The sequence below is a fragment of the Plectropomus leopardus genome, chromosome 4 (assembly GCF_026936395.1).
Source record: "Plectropomus leopardus strain MGB_pleo_1.0 chromosome 4, ASM2693639v1, whole genome shotgun sequence".
Classification (NCBI taxonomy): Eukaryota; Metazoa; Chordata; class Actinopteri; order Perciformes; family Serranidae; genus Plectropomus; species Plectropomus leopardus.
The window spans coordinates 32,145,315-32,161,574 of record NC_142179.1 but is presented as its reverse complement, the minus strand read 5'-3'; the positions used below and the strand labels follow the sequence as shown (position 1 = coordinate 32,161,574).

Here is a 16,260-nt window from a genome sequence, read left to right as displayed (position 1 = left end):
GTTAGCAACTATTGAGAACCCAGTGGAGCATTTAGCAGATATTTCCCTCACTAAAAAAAAACAACTGCTGTCATGGTGGAGACCAAAACAGAGCGACAAAGAGAGACAGACTTTTTCAGCTTCAGATTTTTTAGCTGGGCAGAAACACAACTCCAAATGTGTTTGCTAAATGTGTGAATATGTAAAACAATGCTGGCAAAACAGTGTAATATAGATACTGTCTCTTTAACAAAAATTCAAATAAAAGTTGTTGAGTTTTACTATGGACTGTAATGTTTTGTACTGAAATACAAGAGATTCCCCTTTTTTGTCTATTTATAGATTGGGTGAATATTCTATTTTACAAAGAATGTTTTGCTAAGTTTGCAGCATTGATTCTTAATGTCTTGTATTTTAGGTAAGTTAATCTTGCAAAATTTACATGACTGATTAATGGAAAACTGCAGATTCTGTTGATGAGGGCCAGATAGCTGAAAACATTTAGGTAATAAAAGCCAGGATTGACACCTAGCATGGGTTTTCATCTCAAAAATTTGCACAGAAAGTATTCCTGCGGGGGAAATAAAATTTGGTTTTTGATTTAAGCAGATTTCAGCCTGCAAAAATATGTTTGACAAACTTACTACTTGGTTTCAAAAGATGTCATACTTCGTCATAATTAGCTTGCTGCCAAAATTGGTAACATCAGTTGATGCAGTGAAGATTAAATATATCTGATATGCACTTGCTAACATGAAATGTTGTTCCCATAACATGAGACACATGGCACATGGCTAATTACTATGCTTAATGATGTCATTGGAATACCAAGTGCTACTCTGTTGGCCTTAATCAAACAGTCCCTCTTCCCAGCTTGGCATTACGTAGCGTTCCAGGCAGTAGTGACATTATGACCGTAGTGGAGGCGTATTCCCCTCAGAAGGTCCACATGGTTCTTTATGGATGAGTGATTTTTTATCAGATTGGAGATCTGATGTTTGGAGTATGTATAGTTGGTAAGTTACCAGACATCAGCCATATATAATGTATAATATACAAATGCTCCAAAAAAAGCGGAATACAGAGGGTGTGAAACAACTGACCGCAGGCCATGAATCTTTCTAACTACAGCAGGGAGAGTGAATTTTTCAGAAAACCAGGACTTCACATTTATTTTCAGGATAATATTCTGTCTGGATAACTATTTGTTATGTGGAGTGGGCATGGGCACTATTAAGGATGAAACTTTTTTTGGTTAAAATGGGACATGGCAATGTGGATAATTTGCACTGGACTGGATGTGTAAAGTTCTGATAGTGAAAATTCAAATGCAAATTTTCCATATTTCTGCACCGCATTTTTGCACTGTAATAGTGAGAAAGGGCTTGAAAGTCTGGCACACTGCAAAACAGTTGTGCAAACTTTGGTGAAAACATGTAGCTGACCCATCTCTTCTTGATCTTGCTTAGATTACCTTGCCTACTGATGCTATACCTTTGCCATCATTAAATACCTATACAAATACACATGCATTGCTACTTTGGCTGTGGGTTGATGCTACACTTTATGCGATGTCTGAGATTCATGACCTTCAGGCCTGTAAGATAAAAACATCTTTATTTTCATACATGCATGTAAGAGGAGGCATCCACAAAAAGCATTCTTGAAAAAGCACTTCTCTTTCTGTTTGTAAATTCCTAGCGTTCGTCCTTACATTATGTGTAATTGAACTCTCCAAAGAAGACTAACTATGACTCAGTGTCTCCCTGAAGGAGACCCTGAACCATTACGGGGGAGTACGTAGCATTTGAGGTCTTGCGTGGGTCCTAAAGAACAATGACGCCTGCCAGTGAATAAGTAAAGCAGGTAAACATCCATCCATTCGATGCATACTCTGTGATTTTATAGACTCATTCAAGGTCAAAGAGAGAGTGATTTTTCTTCTTCTTCTCCTGTGGAATAACCAGAGTCAGGGGTATCCTGTTTCATTAGCTTTCCTCTCACTGCTGCTGCAGTCTGTCCAACAAAATGTAACTGGCTGAGGGTCGGAGCCGCAGCTGAAATAGCAAATAGCCAGGGAAGCCTACATGGGTGGAGGATTATTGACAGAGAGGAAGGTTAAAGAGTAATATATGTGAGCCTGGATCAATTCATGCATCTACTCCTGTGAGTGTGTGTGTTCATACACCATGTCTCCACTGGGTGTTATGTGTTTGTGAGGCTTAATTTGAGCATGTGTGCATACTTGCATCTGCTCCAGCACGTGTGTGTGAGTGTGTGTATGTCTATGTGTGTAGGTGACAGTAACAGTGTGAGCTCCATGCATTATCTCATTATGTGGTGCCCCCAGACTGTAGGAGGACCCTGTCCCTAATGGCCTCCGTGTTCTTCGCGGTGAGGCAGACAGAGGGCAAAGTGAGGGCCGCCCTCTTTCTCCATGGTAACTACCAGGACCCCTGGGGGCCCATTGCTTGGCTGGCTGTCCCACTCAGGCTCCAGCTCCAGCCTTGGGGGACTGATACAGAGGGGAGCTTGACAGCTAAACAAATGAGATCACTTCCCACCACTGACCATGTCTACCTCAAACTACACTGACTCCACATACAGTCTATGAAACTTGCCTAACTCTTCTGTCTTTAAAGGGACAGTTCACTCAAATTACAAAAAACAGATTTTCTCTTTTCAAAAAATGTCCTGGGAGAAGTGGGTGCTAATGAACCTAACAAGCTAGTTGCTACCAGTCATTAAACAGATGAAGAGACCAAGTAAATATTTGTAACAAAAAACAACACACAAAATACTTAAGTTACTTTTAGCATTTTTGACCAAGGCACTGGGCTACCCCACAAATAAATTTGCCACACAACTTAAGCAACAGTTCACTATTTAATATGTAATTAATATTTTTTTTGGTAACTTTTGAGCATAATTTTGATTACAGTTGTTCTGAATCTACCTTAAGATGTGTTTCTCTAATTGCCAAGTGATTTTTATGTTCTAACAATGAAATAATTTTAACAACAATTAACCGCCTGTTTTATTTGACTTTCACTCAAGAGATAAAATCAGCATTTATACTCAAAAAAAAATGTAATGATCTGGCATTTAAAATGATAATTGTTGATACTGACTGATTGACTGAAACTTTTTTACTGTGATAACACGTCTGCATTTGTCACCGAGCCCTGAGTGGAAATGCTGGAGAAGGTGTTTTAGTTGTGCCCAAACTAATCCACCACAACAGCAAAAGAAAACAATGCAAATATACCGTTGTCTACCGCTATCCTCTCATCTGTTTTTAAAAAATGTACTTTTTACCAGATACGATGTTTTGCAGTGGTAGTATCAGCATCATTTTCAAAGTTATTTTGCACTTGTTAGACCCAATTTGGTAAGACAGCAGCAGTTCACAAGTGACACAAATATATATCATTTTATGAAACAACTGATCAACCAAAACAAAATCTCCTACATGACCAGATACCAGACTTTTTCTAATTTGAATGAACTGGCCCTTTAACTATTAACCAAGTCATACTGTGAGTGATGACAGGCAGAAATGTCGTGCACTTTGAAGGAAATTACTCATCTTCCTATTCTTGCGAGGACATCTGTTCTTCCTAACACACACAGCAGGTGACTGACGTCTACACACACGCACACGGTGGACTCAACCTGTTTAGCCCGACATAATGAAGCACATAATCACATCCATGCACGCTGAGACACAAAGGAGTTATATCAAGACGGATTATCCCTGTTACACCCACACATACACAGACACACATGCAATGAGTCTGCATGCACGCAAAGACGCATTATGAGTCTATATACAACCTCAGACTGTTGCCACGAAATGACAAAGGAGGAAGAGAGAAGGCAGGAGGAGGCATTGAAATTTGTGTCTGAATATATCAAAATTGAATTATTCTTCTCAAAATACTAATAATTTGACTAGATCAAGGAGTCACAAAGGGAGAAAAAAAAGAAAAGAGGGGAGGAAAAACACGCGTGCACACACCCTCTGAGCAGCTCCGGCTGAGGTCATCTTTATTAATAAACCCTCTGACAACAAACACACTCACATCAAGGCCCTCGCCCTCCCTTCATCCTTACCCCACACTCCCTCCCTTCCTTAGCTCCTTGAGAAATGGCAATTGCCAGACTGACACAGCAGGGGGGTTTTGTCTGTTATCACACTCACACATATACACACACACAAGAGTGCAGGATGGCCTAGAGACGGCATGTCAGTGATCTGTCAGAGGGTAACAGTCCAGAACAGGTGTGTGTGTGTGTGTGTGTGTGTGTGTGTGTGTGTGTGTGTGTGTGTGTGACTTTGTGTGAGTGTGTGTTTTGGGGGAGAAGGGAAAGAGAGGAAGGCCAGAAGAGACAGGAAGTTTGCCCTGCACACTTGCACAGACACACTAAGAAACATGCCCCGGCTCATTTGTTCCCACTGACAGGAGAGGAGAGGGATGGTTTTCTACAAGACATGCCTAAGGGAGGCAGACAGGTGTGTGTTGAGTGTGTGAGGGAGTTGGAGGAAAGAGAAGCAGAGGAAGGGAGCTAAAATCTGCATCAAAGCATAAGAATGCCTCCTTGAGCAAGAGACTCCGGGTAAAAGCATCGCGACAGGTGGATTTTCATTTATTTGCGAGCAGGTGTTCAGACTGAAAACAGCGCTGTGTTAAAACAATACAGGTGGCTGTGTGTTCATGTGTGTTGCTTTAGGAATTATTGGAATCATGAAATATGATCAAGAAAGGTTTGATCAAATCTTAAACCACTGCAAAAGTGTTTATTACACTATAAGAAAGGATTTTGCAATAGTCATGCTGAATAAAATTGCATCCATCTATGTTTGTCGGTACTAATCCAGGTCAAGGTTAGGCAAAGCAAGGTAGCCGCTCTCCACAACTACTCCCTCTCATTCTTTCTGATGGATCCTGAGGCGTCCCCTGCCCATATGGAACATATAATCCATTCAGTATGTTCTGGATTTGCCCTGTGGTCTCGGCAGATGGACGTGCCCAGAGCATCTTCAGAAGGAGGCAAGCATCACAATCAGACGCCCGACCTACCTCAACTGCATCCTTTAAAATCCAAAAAAGCAGCGGTCAAGATCTTGTCTCTGAAGCCCAATTTATGCCTCTCACATTCCTGTTACATTAACTCCAAATGACTGTTTGAATATCAATTACTCACCCCCTGTTACGTTGAGCTTGTTGCAAAAGAAATTTGTTTTTTCCTGCATGCCTCTACGGTGAATGAAGAATCCAAAAACTGAGAAAATTCATAATAAATTGATGTCTTAGGGCTCTAGCAGCAACTCATGCAGTATAATCCAAGTCTCAATTGTCCAATCCTATGTCAGGTACTTCCCAAAAACATGCATTTTTGCTTAAATTTAACTGAAAGAGAAGCTTATCTATGCTCTTTTCAAAGCTAGACTCCATAGTAATAGTGTTATTCAAATTGTACTAATTTTACTGTAAGTGCTGTAACTGTTTTGTTGGACTGCTAGATTTGAGGTTTGTTACAGTAACAAAGAATAACTGTTTTGTTACTCCTCCAAAAAGTGACATGAATTTTACATTGTTTTTATTTATTTAGCTGTTGTATTGATAAATGTAGATTGCACTACATTCCTTTTACTTGAGTGGAACAAGCTCTTGCATTAATTTTATTTTGGAGAGACTTTATATCAGACTGTAAAACACAGATTACCAGTTAAAACTGGGCTATTTTTTGGTGGGGAAAAATGGCCTGCAGCGTTTTAAAATGTTATTTCGGTAAATTTGTTGTTATATTAATCGATTAATGAAAAAATAATAGTTAGATCGATAAAAAAATCCATAGATTAATCGATTAATCGAAAAAATAATCGATAAAAAGATAATTGTTAGGTGCAGCCCTAGTTCAGACCACCACACTGTGCCAATGCAGTGCTGTCAGTTAAATGCATGGAGGGGCTGAGTTTTCCATGCGCTGCTATTACCTAAGTCAGATCCCGTTAGTAAAACCATTAACTAATATGACAGGTTTTTGCTCAAGTCTTCAGCTGAAGTTTGGGATTCTTTAAGTGGCACTCTTTTCCTTTTCAAGTCACACTAGCTGTCACCATCATGCTAAACAAGATGCATCTTTTTCTAGTTATTCCAAACAAACTGCTGTTGCTGCTGCCAAGTACAAGACACAGTACATCCCATGATGCTACTTGTTCCAGAGGATTCTTCCCGGGAATGAATTACATAACACAGAGTGTTTACTACAGCAAAGCCCGAGTACAACAAACAAAAGCTTTATGACCTGAATATATGTTTAATCACTTGTGTGTTTTGCAGAGGGCGTGGCAGATTAACGAACCACACAGTTAAAACAAAGTTTTTCTTGCTTTTTCTGCATTAAGTTACATAATACACGATACACATTCTGAGACAAGATAAATTATAAGTCATGCCACATCTTCAAGGGAGCCCAGCAGCAGAGCATGTGACACATTTCAACCTCAGCAGCTCGTCTTGCTCAGTAAATGCAGAACAGCTGGTGGGTTTCACCATTCGCTCTGGTTAGGCTGCATTTAACATTTGGTTAAAAAGCAATTTCTTTTTCCACCTCAACGAAGCTGTTTTATGGTATTTTGTGCTTCTTTTGGATGCTGCAGAGTGGAGAGATGGCAAAGACAGTGAGGGTACAAACACAAACGTTGCCAGCTGGGCTTGAGTACACTGGGTTGTTGGGATGAGTTATACAGTTTAAACCTCTGAAGCCGTGGGACATCCCTAATACCCAGTTTCTGCAGTGTGGGGTCATTTTCTGGTGCATCCCCCACTGCTTACCACAAAATTAGAATCTAAGTGTGGCGGGGGTGTGTCCCTTTTTTATCATTCGGTATCCCTACTTTACCCTCTGAGACCTGGAGCGACATCAGTTTTCTTGTGCTGCTTTCAGAAACCTTTCACAAGTATTTAAACCTTTGAACCCTGAGCAAATTGGTGCCATTTCTTTTAAAAAACGTTGGAAAAAAGCATTGAGCAACTTGGTAAAAAATGTTCCACTAATTGCAAGAAATAAGAAGATTTAGAATTTAAAAAAAAAGAAAGTTAGGCAAAAATGTCTAGGAATAAAGGGAAAAGCTAGGGAAAAACTAGGTTTATAATAATCATAATTACACATTTTCAATTTTGTTACAAAATTATTCTCATTTCCTAACACTTTTCAAAGGTCATTTCAATGTTTTGGGTTTTTTTTTAACTTTCTTTTATATGTTTTTTTTTTAAACTAATTTTCAGGTAATTTTCTTGTATTATTTACTATTTTTTTTGGTAATTTTTGGGTAATTTCTTCTTTTAATGCTAGATGCCTTCTTCCAATGTTTTAAAAGAAATCAAGTCAGTTGCTCAGTTTTCAAAGGGGTAAATTTGGATGTTTTTGCGGGTCTTTGAATGCAGTGCAGGCAGAAATCAGCATGACATTTTCGCCCTCAGCAGCAGTTTGAGGAGTTTGAGTCTGTCAATCTGGTCAGAGCTGATCAGACTGATGGATGACAGAAGCAACTGCTGCCGACTTGAAGACCCAGCACAATGAACAGCTAAATTTCTCCTGGCATTCTGCTGCACCGTTTGTGCCCAGAGTACACTCTGTGCTCCCACTGTGTTGTGAATCAATAACAAAATGGTGTGTGTATCCCAACAATGCTCCTAACAAAACATTCCAGCTCAAAAAATTAATATATTAAAAAATCGTAACGTGGCATTAGATGTTTTAATCGTGGTGGTCCACAACTCTTCATCCTCATGCTCTTGAAGAAGACTATGTACTATAGTCACATGTGTTTGTATGTATTCTTACATGTATACAAAGATGTAAAGTAAATGGTTATTCAAAAAATAGAAATGACTAGATGCCAGGCATTTGCATTCATCTCTCTGTTCTTCAGCTTACTAAATGGTAAACAGCCCAGACACCATGACCAACAAGGATTATATCACCTCATCATGAGATCACGGCAGGCCTGCAGCCAATTCCTTGATGTGCTTCAAACAGTCAGAACCGGTGGAGACGATGTGAAACTCTCCACTCAAACCAGCTCACTTACTCTCTATCCATTTCCAATGTAAACCTAACTGGAATCAATGGTGTGGTAATGGGCAGCGAGAAACCATGTTAAAGTGTAATGCTACCTGTTAAATGCAGTTGCAGGCCGCTCGATATGGTTAGAATGCTCGCCTTGTAATGTTGTGAGGATAAAATTTCCTCTTTCAAGTAGGGAAAGAAGGGCTGTTAGAGAGGGGGAATGGAGTATGATTTGGATTTTTAAAAGTTGATATCTTTGGAGTGAAGCTGCAGATTGTGAGCATTTTAGCCAGATATTCAGGATTTAGAAATCCGACTGTTAAATTTCAAAAGAACTACTTGGATTCGGAGCTCTCTGCGTACTTCATTCTTGTCAGGGTGGAAAACTCTCCGAAGCTCCTTTTTGCACAATCATGTGACATCCAATAAAAACCGTACAAACGCAATTCTTTAAGGTGGGTTAGCAGCTCCTTAAGGGCGAGTTTCACTACAGGCTTTTACAGGCTGACAGCCCAGAAGCTGAGGAGAGGAATCATTACTTCACCTACACATCACAATCACAGATGGAGACTCAATAAAATCTGCTTGATATCATTCAAAACCAAAACATAAAGATCAGCTTTTAGAACCCCTAATTTATTCATTCAGACTGTCATCACATGCAGCTTTGTCACTGGGAAGCTTTTTCTACTTTCCATCAACTGTCACTAATTGCGGACCATTTTGAATAATATCAGCATAAACAAACCTGCCTCTGAATAAATGCGAAGCTCACTGGTGGCTGACACATGCTGTCAGCCCTTGAATCAAAAGCTCAGCAGTCAATTTTGAGATGGAAAAAATGTCTTCGGTCTGGTAAATTAAAGCCACATCTGCCCAGAACCAAACCCAGTGGTTGGCTGGCTGTTTAGACAGACTGGCAGCATGCAAATACGTATTTATGTGTTGAAAGAGGATTTGTCAGATTCAAGACACATCTATTGATTACCTTGAAATTAGAACACAAACTGAGACACTCAAGTGAAGCAATGTTTCAAAACCCGCTAATTTAAAAAGTAAAAGTCCCTGAAATAAATAGGTAAAACTTTAAAAAAAACATCAACAACAGCTCTTCAGTCAATACAGACTGATGACTCAAAAGCACCACTCCAGAAAGGCTCCTGAAAGAGTGAAAGCATGTTCCCTGGCCCTTTAAGTCAAGGTTAGAGGAAAGAACTAGGCCATTTTGTTGCTGCAATGGAAAAACAAAAGCGGCAGGGTGTCTGGGTGGCAAACAAGAAGGGGGGAAAATGACAGCGGTACAAAGAAATCAAATAAAGTCTGACAATAAATGAAGTGCAGAGGAGGCCTGTGGTCAATGAGCAGAAGTCAGAGAGCTGCTGACGACAACAATCACGCTCCCTGCCTGTGTCTTTTTTTTATCTGCAGTATTTGCCGCTTTCCTATTCTTGTCTGCATCAGTCTATCTCACTTTTTTGATTCTCTTTCATCATCTCAGACACTTCTCCAACTCCCATTCGCTCTATATGAGTCTTTTCTTTTCTTTTATTTATTTCAGCCTTCATTTTCTCTTTTTCTCAGCTCTGTCTGGCTCTTTCTGACTTTCTCTCTTTTTTGTGACTGTTGGTCTGCCTCTCTGCCTTCTTGTTTCCCCCTTTTCTAGTCTATTTAGCTGCCTGACACTGTGTCTCTGTCTCTATTCAGTCACTTTTCTTTGAGGGAATAAATGCGACATTTTGGGAAATACACTTTTTAGCTTTCTTCCAAACACGAGATGAAGAGATTGACACCACTTAAATGTTGCTGCACAGAACATGAAGCTGGCCTGACTCTTATGAATGAGAACACAGCAATTGTTTTTAGTTTTGTGGAGAATTATGTGTTTTAAATATTACTATAAAGGACGAGTTTAATAGTTGGAGAATATGCTTATTTGCTTCTTTCCCAGAGACAAGAAATTTGAAAAGATTGTTAAGAACACAGCTGGAGCTGAGCTGTGTTTAGCCTAGCTTAGCATAACATCTGAAAGCAGAAGAAAAAAATATGTTTCTCTAGGGGCTGAAACAATGAGATGCAACATTATAAATCAGCGACCTTTAGAGGAAATAAAAATCATATTTTAACTTTAGCCAAACTAGCTATTTCTCCCCCTGCTCCCAGGCTTTATGCTAATTTCAGCTAACCACGTCTAGACTCAAGTACTGTAGCAAGGCGAGATTAAATGAAAAAGGCCTTTGTAACTCTTTTAGAATATTAACTATTTAACAATATATACAAAGAAAGAACGAAAAATGCAAAAAAGCATTCACCTATCAATTAATTTGCAACTTTTAGCTGTAAATAGCTATCTTACTAGCAACAGCATGGTACAGAAGTGTATCTTCATTTCCCCAAAGTACTCGTAAAAATGAATTCGCTTAAGGAAAGTAGTACTCTGGACCAGGGACTCCCACTTTTTAACAATCAAACATTTGTTTTAATTTCTGAAACAATGTGGCTGAAGTCCAATTCATTCATCCATCCATCTAATTAATTAATTCATTAATCCTTTTATGTCCTCTTAAATTAACGGTGAGGGAAGTTTGTGTCGAGCAGATGGATGACTCTACGCCAGCAGTCTGCTATAGCTTTGTTAAACTGTAACCACGCCCACATTTTAGCAGTCCAATGAAATGCAAAGGATTTAACTTAAATCTCTATTGTTGCAGTACACAGGTCAAATATTCCCTTTCACTGAGAAACACATGACAGTACAGAAGCTAAAGACGCTCCAACTTCCGTTTTACTAGAATTTCAAAGATGAGAAAAATGTCTGTTTATTCATATCACTCTCAGCAAGAAAGAATTATTTATTCATTTAGTAACCAAAATGTTGAACTATTCCTTTAACTTGTTGCAGGTGTTTCTCTCTGTCTTTCTCCCCTCTAGGTCTGAATAGTGTCCACATGAGCAGTCCCTCCATTTAAATGAATGATGAGGAATTGACCAATCCCACGTTCCCTCTGCTAGAACCAATAAGTCAATAGACCCACTCCTGCTGCTGCCACTGCACCAGGGAGACACACACACATACACTCACCATGACAGAGATACACATTGATGTCTTCATAGTTTGGTTACGACACCCTGGTGCACTTTCTCAGGTGTTGGTGATGGTGTGTGTGTGTGTGTGTGTATGTGTGTAAGGAATCAACTGAGTACTGCTGTTCAAGTGAGATGAGACACACATAAATCATAACAACAAACATTCGATGCTTTCATACTAATTGTATATGTGTGTGTGTGTATGTTGGACAGGGTTTCAAAAGTGTGTGTGTGTGTGTGTGTGTGTGTGTGTTTGTGTGCATGTGGGAGGTGTGACGCAGTATGTATGACAGGACAGGAATATGTGAGAATGCAATGTGTATGAATGTGTCGGAATGCTACAGCGCATGTGTTTGTTGATTTTGCAAAGCTCGCCCACACACACAGACACACAGACAGACAGACACGGACACACATACACACACTCCCCCTCTTTCCCCAAACCCCTGGTGCCTTTGTGAGTCAGTCTTGTCAGTGTGTGTCTGTGCGTGTGTTGTGTGCGCACATCTTAATCTCCCAGCTTAGACAAACCCAGCAGAGTTTCTAGTAAATGTTGTTAATAAAGTCTAGCAGGAGCTCTGTCTGTCATACAGCTGCAGTAATGTGTGCACACGCTAACATACACACACACACACACACACACACACACACACACACAGAAGAAGCAGACATATATAATTAATAAGACTGAAGGAGATACAGACACAAAGCACTTAGACAAAGGCGCACCCTCACTCACACACGCGCACACGCATTCACACACACACACACACACACACACACACACACACACACACACACACACACACATTCAGACACAAAGAAATAAAGATGCACACAGGTTACCCGCAAAGATGCAGACACAAAGAAACAGCCACGCAGACTCAGAGACGCATACACACACACATACACACACACAGCACACACAACACACACACACACACACAAAGAAACAGATACACACTTAAAAACAGACAGAGACACACTGCGACAGGGGACGCAGGCCTGACAGCATGCAGCACATTTAGCATCAGCGCTGTGACGCACACAACGGCCCACTGATGAGCGACACAACTCTCATACGCCACAAGCGCTGAGGCAGCATGCTGTGATGGCGAAAGGATGGTTTTGTGCACTACATAATACAGGAGACGTTCAACAACGCAGCAGCTCTGTAGAACAAAGCGAGTGTCTATGCAGCTGCGAAAGAAAAAACTAACACACACACACACGCAGGGCACAGTGGCAGCTCAGCCCCTCACACTGCTGGAAAATGATGAAGAAGTGCGAACACATGCATGTGCTTAAATGTACATGGCACAAACCTCACATTTAAGACTTGTCCACCTATGATGTTGTATTACAGACTTTCAGTCAATATGATGGGGATGCAGATCAGCTTCTTTAGTATGGTAACGGCATGACCCGCCCTGCTGTCCCTCTGATTGGCTACTACTTGATGCCTTCGTTGGTTTGATAGGTTATGTTTAGGCATGAGGAGTGAGATTGTTTTTGGTTAGGGTAAGAACTGAGTGCCCCAGGGATGACTTTTTTCTGTCGGCCAACCTGGAAGCTAAAATCGCCCTGGTTTCCTCGTCAAAAGGTCCATGTTTTTTTTGTATTGGATCTTGCATTATTGCAGAAAAAAATCTCTGTGGTAAACAAACATTTATGATACTTACACGGTTCGTTCAATGAGAAAATCTTCACAAATGAACACCACTTTAGGAGTTTTTAAGCTGAAATGCAAACTCCGGAAGTATAAATCTATTGCTAGGCTAAAACAAACTACGCTAAGGACGTGACACCACCACTACAAGGCTGTAAATCCGAGTTTGCCGCTGTTTTGTAGTCTCATTTAGGCACTTGTTAGCAAACGTCTTTTAAGAAACATAAAAAGCCTCAACGTTTGCAAGTAGGGTATTTAGTGACCTACTTTATGTCACAGAACAAAAGGTGAAAGTCTCCTTAGCTTGTGTTAACCACAGAGCTAATTTAAGGATTCTAACCAAAAACCCATTCAAAAAACCCGTTGACCTTGAAACAAAGGAACCGGAAGTGCTGAGATGCTAACTCATTTCCTGGTTTTATGACTCATTACTTGGGTTCTCTGTTAGCAATGAGCACAATCAAAGGCAGAGCAGGGACAAAGTAGGGCAGGTTATGTCTTTACTATCCTAGGAAATGCAAACTTGCACTTGGGATGAAGAGATTCATGCATGGATATATAAAGAAAACTGAATACAGCTTTGGCCACAGGGCCTTGTTCATTCCTGATAAAGTTGCACACTAAGTCACTATAGTTCAACTGAGGTGTATAAAATTATTTGTATGATCCGGCACCACTTCTTCACTAATTTAAATGAGGATACACTGTGCAACTTTTCTAAATTTTCCAAATGTTATTGGAGCAAATTGATTAAATCCCGATTGTAATTGGATTTGATTGTGACACTCAAAAAAAGTTTATCCACTAATTTACAGATGTCTCTTTCGCCATGTAAGTCAATGAGAAAAGTCTTTTTGGGCCACAGGACATCATGTGACAGACCTGTCAACTGTAATTCCACTGTTTGGCCACTACGAAAAAAAATTAATAAATCAAAATAAATAAATAAAATAACTGCCTTCAGCCTTACACCATAAAGTGTTTACTTTGACTTCTACAGTTACATAGTTACATGTCAGCAAATACGTTTTCTGCTGAATTTTTAAAACATTGGCTACACTTTTTGGAGCATTGACTGGATACATTTTATAAAAAACTTTAACAAAGCTTCATTAAGAAGAATTGCATTAGGAACATTACATCTTTATTTACAATACATTTCTAGCAGCTGAAGTTTAAAAACACTACTGGAGGAGCTACAAGATTGAGCTGGCTGGTTTGGTGGTGGAGAAACACAGAGCCACACAGGTGAGGAGGTTTGGTGAAAAGGTGCAGAAGCATGTAATTATACTAAGTAAAGCCTTTTTTTATGTTGGCTTTGATTACCATTTATCACAGCAGCTCAGCAATGTTTGTCAAGCTCACAACAGCAATAATCCTGCAGCACTAACTGCAGCCGTTGTAGGTATTCAACAAAAATGTGTTGGTGTGTCATTATGAGGTTGATGTTTTGTAAGGTAACAATTTAAATCAACCTTTATAGAGTTTTTCAAGCCCTAAAAGCATATTGGTGTGTAAATGTCACATTGGCTTACATAATTGAAACAGTAAGACACAAACAGTTTAAAACAATTTTCATTTGGAAAAAGAACATTGGTATAACAGCATGAAAAAATAAATGTTATTAATTCATGATTTTTTTTAATCTTAAATCACACTACTCAAAAAGTTCTAGGAGCTGTGGCCTTAATATGTCCATGTCTGACCATAAAGCCAGGATGTATCAGACTATAACCTACTGTTGTTTTTATCATTAAGCTATTGGCCAAGACTTTAATTTTGAGCACTGATATAACAAGACAATTTCCCTTTCAGGCCTCCTTAGTAAACCCCCTGCTAATGCTTCCCCCTTTTAGCACACACACCATCGATGTATAAAGACAACTGGATACAGCGTTGTAGGTGGGGCCCCGTCCATACCTATTGAAAATGTGTACTGGTGCACGAAACCAAAACAATGTAAATTAAATTTAAAATTTCATGCAAACTTCCCGTTTCTTCTTTTCTTTTTTTTCTCTTTTTTTAAAATCCTGTGTATGTGAGCCTCTTTATTATCATTCTGTGTCCTCTCAATAAATCTGGACATTTTTGCAGTGCAGGCGGAACTCATCTTGAGTTCTTTTTCCCTCAGCAGCAGTTTGAGGACTTTAATTAGCGGGTTGGATAATTGATCTGTCGATGCAGTCAAAGCTAATTAGATTGATGGACGCTGCAAAGAGCAAACTTTTCTAATCAGTTAAGAACCTGATAAGTTTCACTTTCACTGCACCTGACGCACTGCTGCTCCGTCTGTGCCCAGAGTACGACACCAAAACGTGGTGTCAGATGTTTAAATCGTGGAAATTGCCATGGAAAAGTTAATCTAGGAAACCTTGTTATCGGACCGAATAGATCTATTTCGAATAGTGAAATCAGTCATTTTGGGTTGTAATGCTCAAAAAAATGTATCTACTGATGCACAAATGTCTCTCCCTTAATATAAGTTAGAATTAAGTTTTTTGGGCCTCCTGACATCACATGATGGACATATGAGTTATTAATCCATCTTTGGACATTATGTTAAATTGGCTTTAATGCCTGACGCTGCTCCTGAGGGCTTGATATACACAAAAATCAAGTGCATGAACTTCCTCTCTTGCCTTTGACACATGATGCTTAAATGGATAGTTTGATATTTTGGGAAGTATACTTGTTTGCTTTCTTACTGAGAGCAAGATGAAAACATCAGCAGCCAGCTTAGCTTAGCATAAGGTGGAAAAAGGGTGAAACAGCTAGCCAAAGTCTGTCCAAAGGTAACAAAACCAGAACTTCTAAAGCTCACTATCCACACAAAAAGTAATGAAATTAAAATAAATCGGAACATAACCACCCCCCCTAAATCCACAAATTCTCATTGTTACACTTCAGATTCAGCATCAATCCCTTACCGCAGCTTCCAGGCACAGTTACTGTATATATGAACACAGTCACACAATCAGCAAAACACACAACCCCACCCCTCAGCTACCCAGCTAAACGTTGGGGAAAGAGAAAAAGACACACTACGCCACAACCACACACACACACACACACACACACCGTGTCCACCACACAGACACACACCCATGTGCACTCACACACACATAGAGCAGCTAACTTAATTTCAAAATCAATTAATTAAAAAAGCACGGCCCTCTTCCACAGGGAGTGAAAGACAAATTTGAAGAATTTAATCCTGGTACACAAATCAGAGCTGTTCAGCCGCAGAGATATGAGAGGACAGGATGGATGGAGGGATGGAGGGGGTGGAGGGATGGAGGATGGTCAATGAATTTTAAAAAGGGAAGGCGATTTTACTCAGTCACTTCAATTTGACACGACTCCTCTTGCTTTTTCTACTTTACTATACTACTTCTCCCTTTCCTATCTATCTATCTATCTATCTATCTATCTATCTATCTATCTATCTA

General features: G+C 39.7%; 1 protein-coding gene across 1 annotated transcript in view; it reads right to left on the bottom strand.

The window, feature by feature from the left end:
- The window catches only part of sema4c (sema domain, immunoglobulin domain (Ig), transmembrane domain (TM) and short cytoplasmic domain, (semaphorin) 4C), a 123,098-nt gene that overhangs the window by 92,168 nt on the left and 14,670 nt on the right, over window positions 1-16,260 (bottom strand). The window lies entirely within an intron of this gene.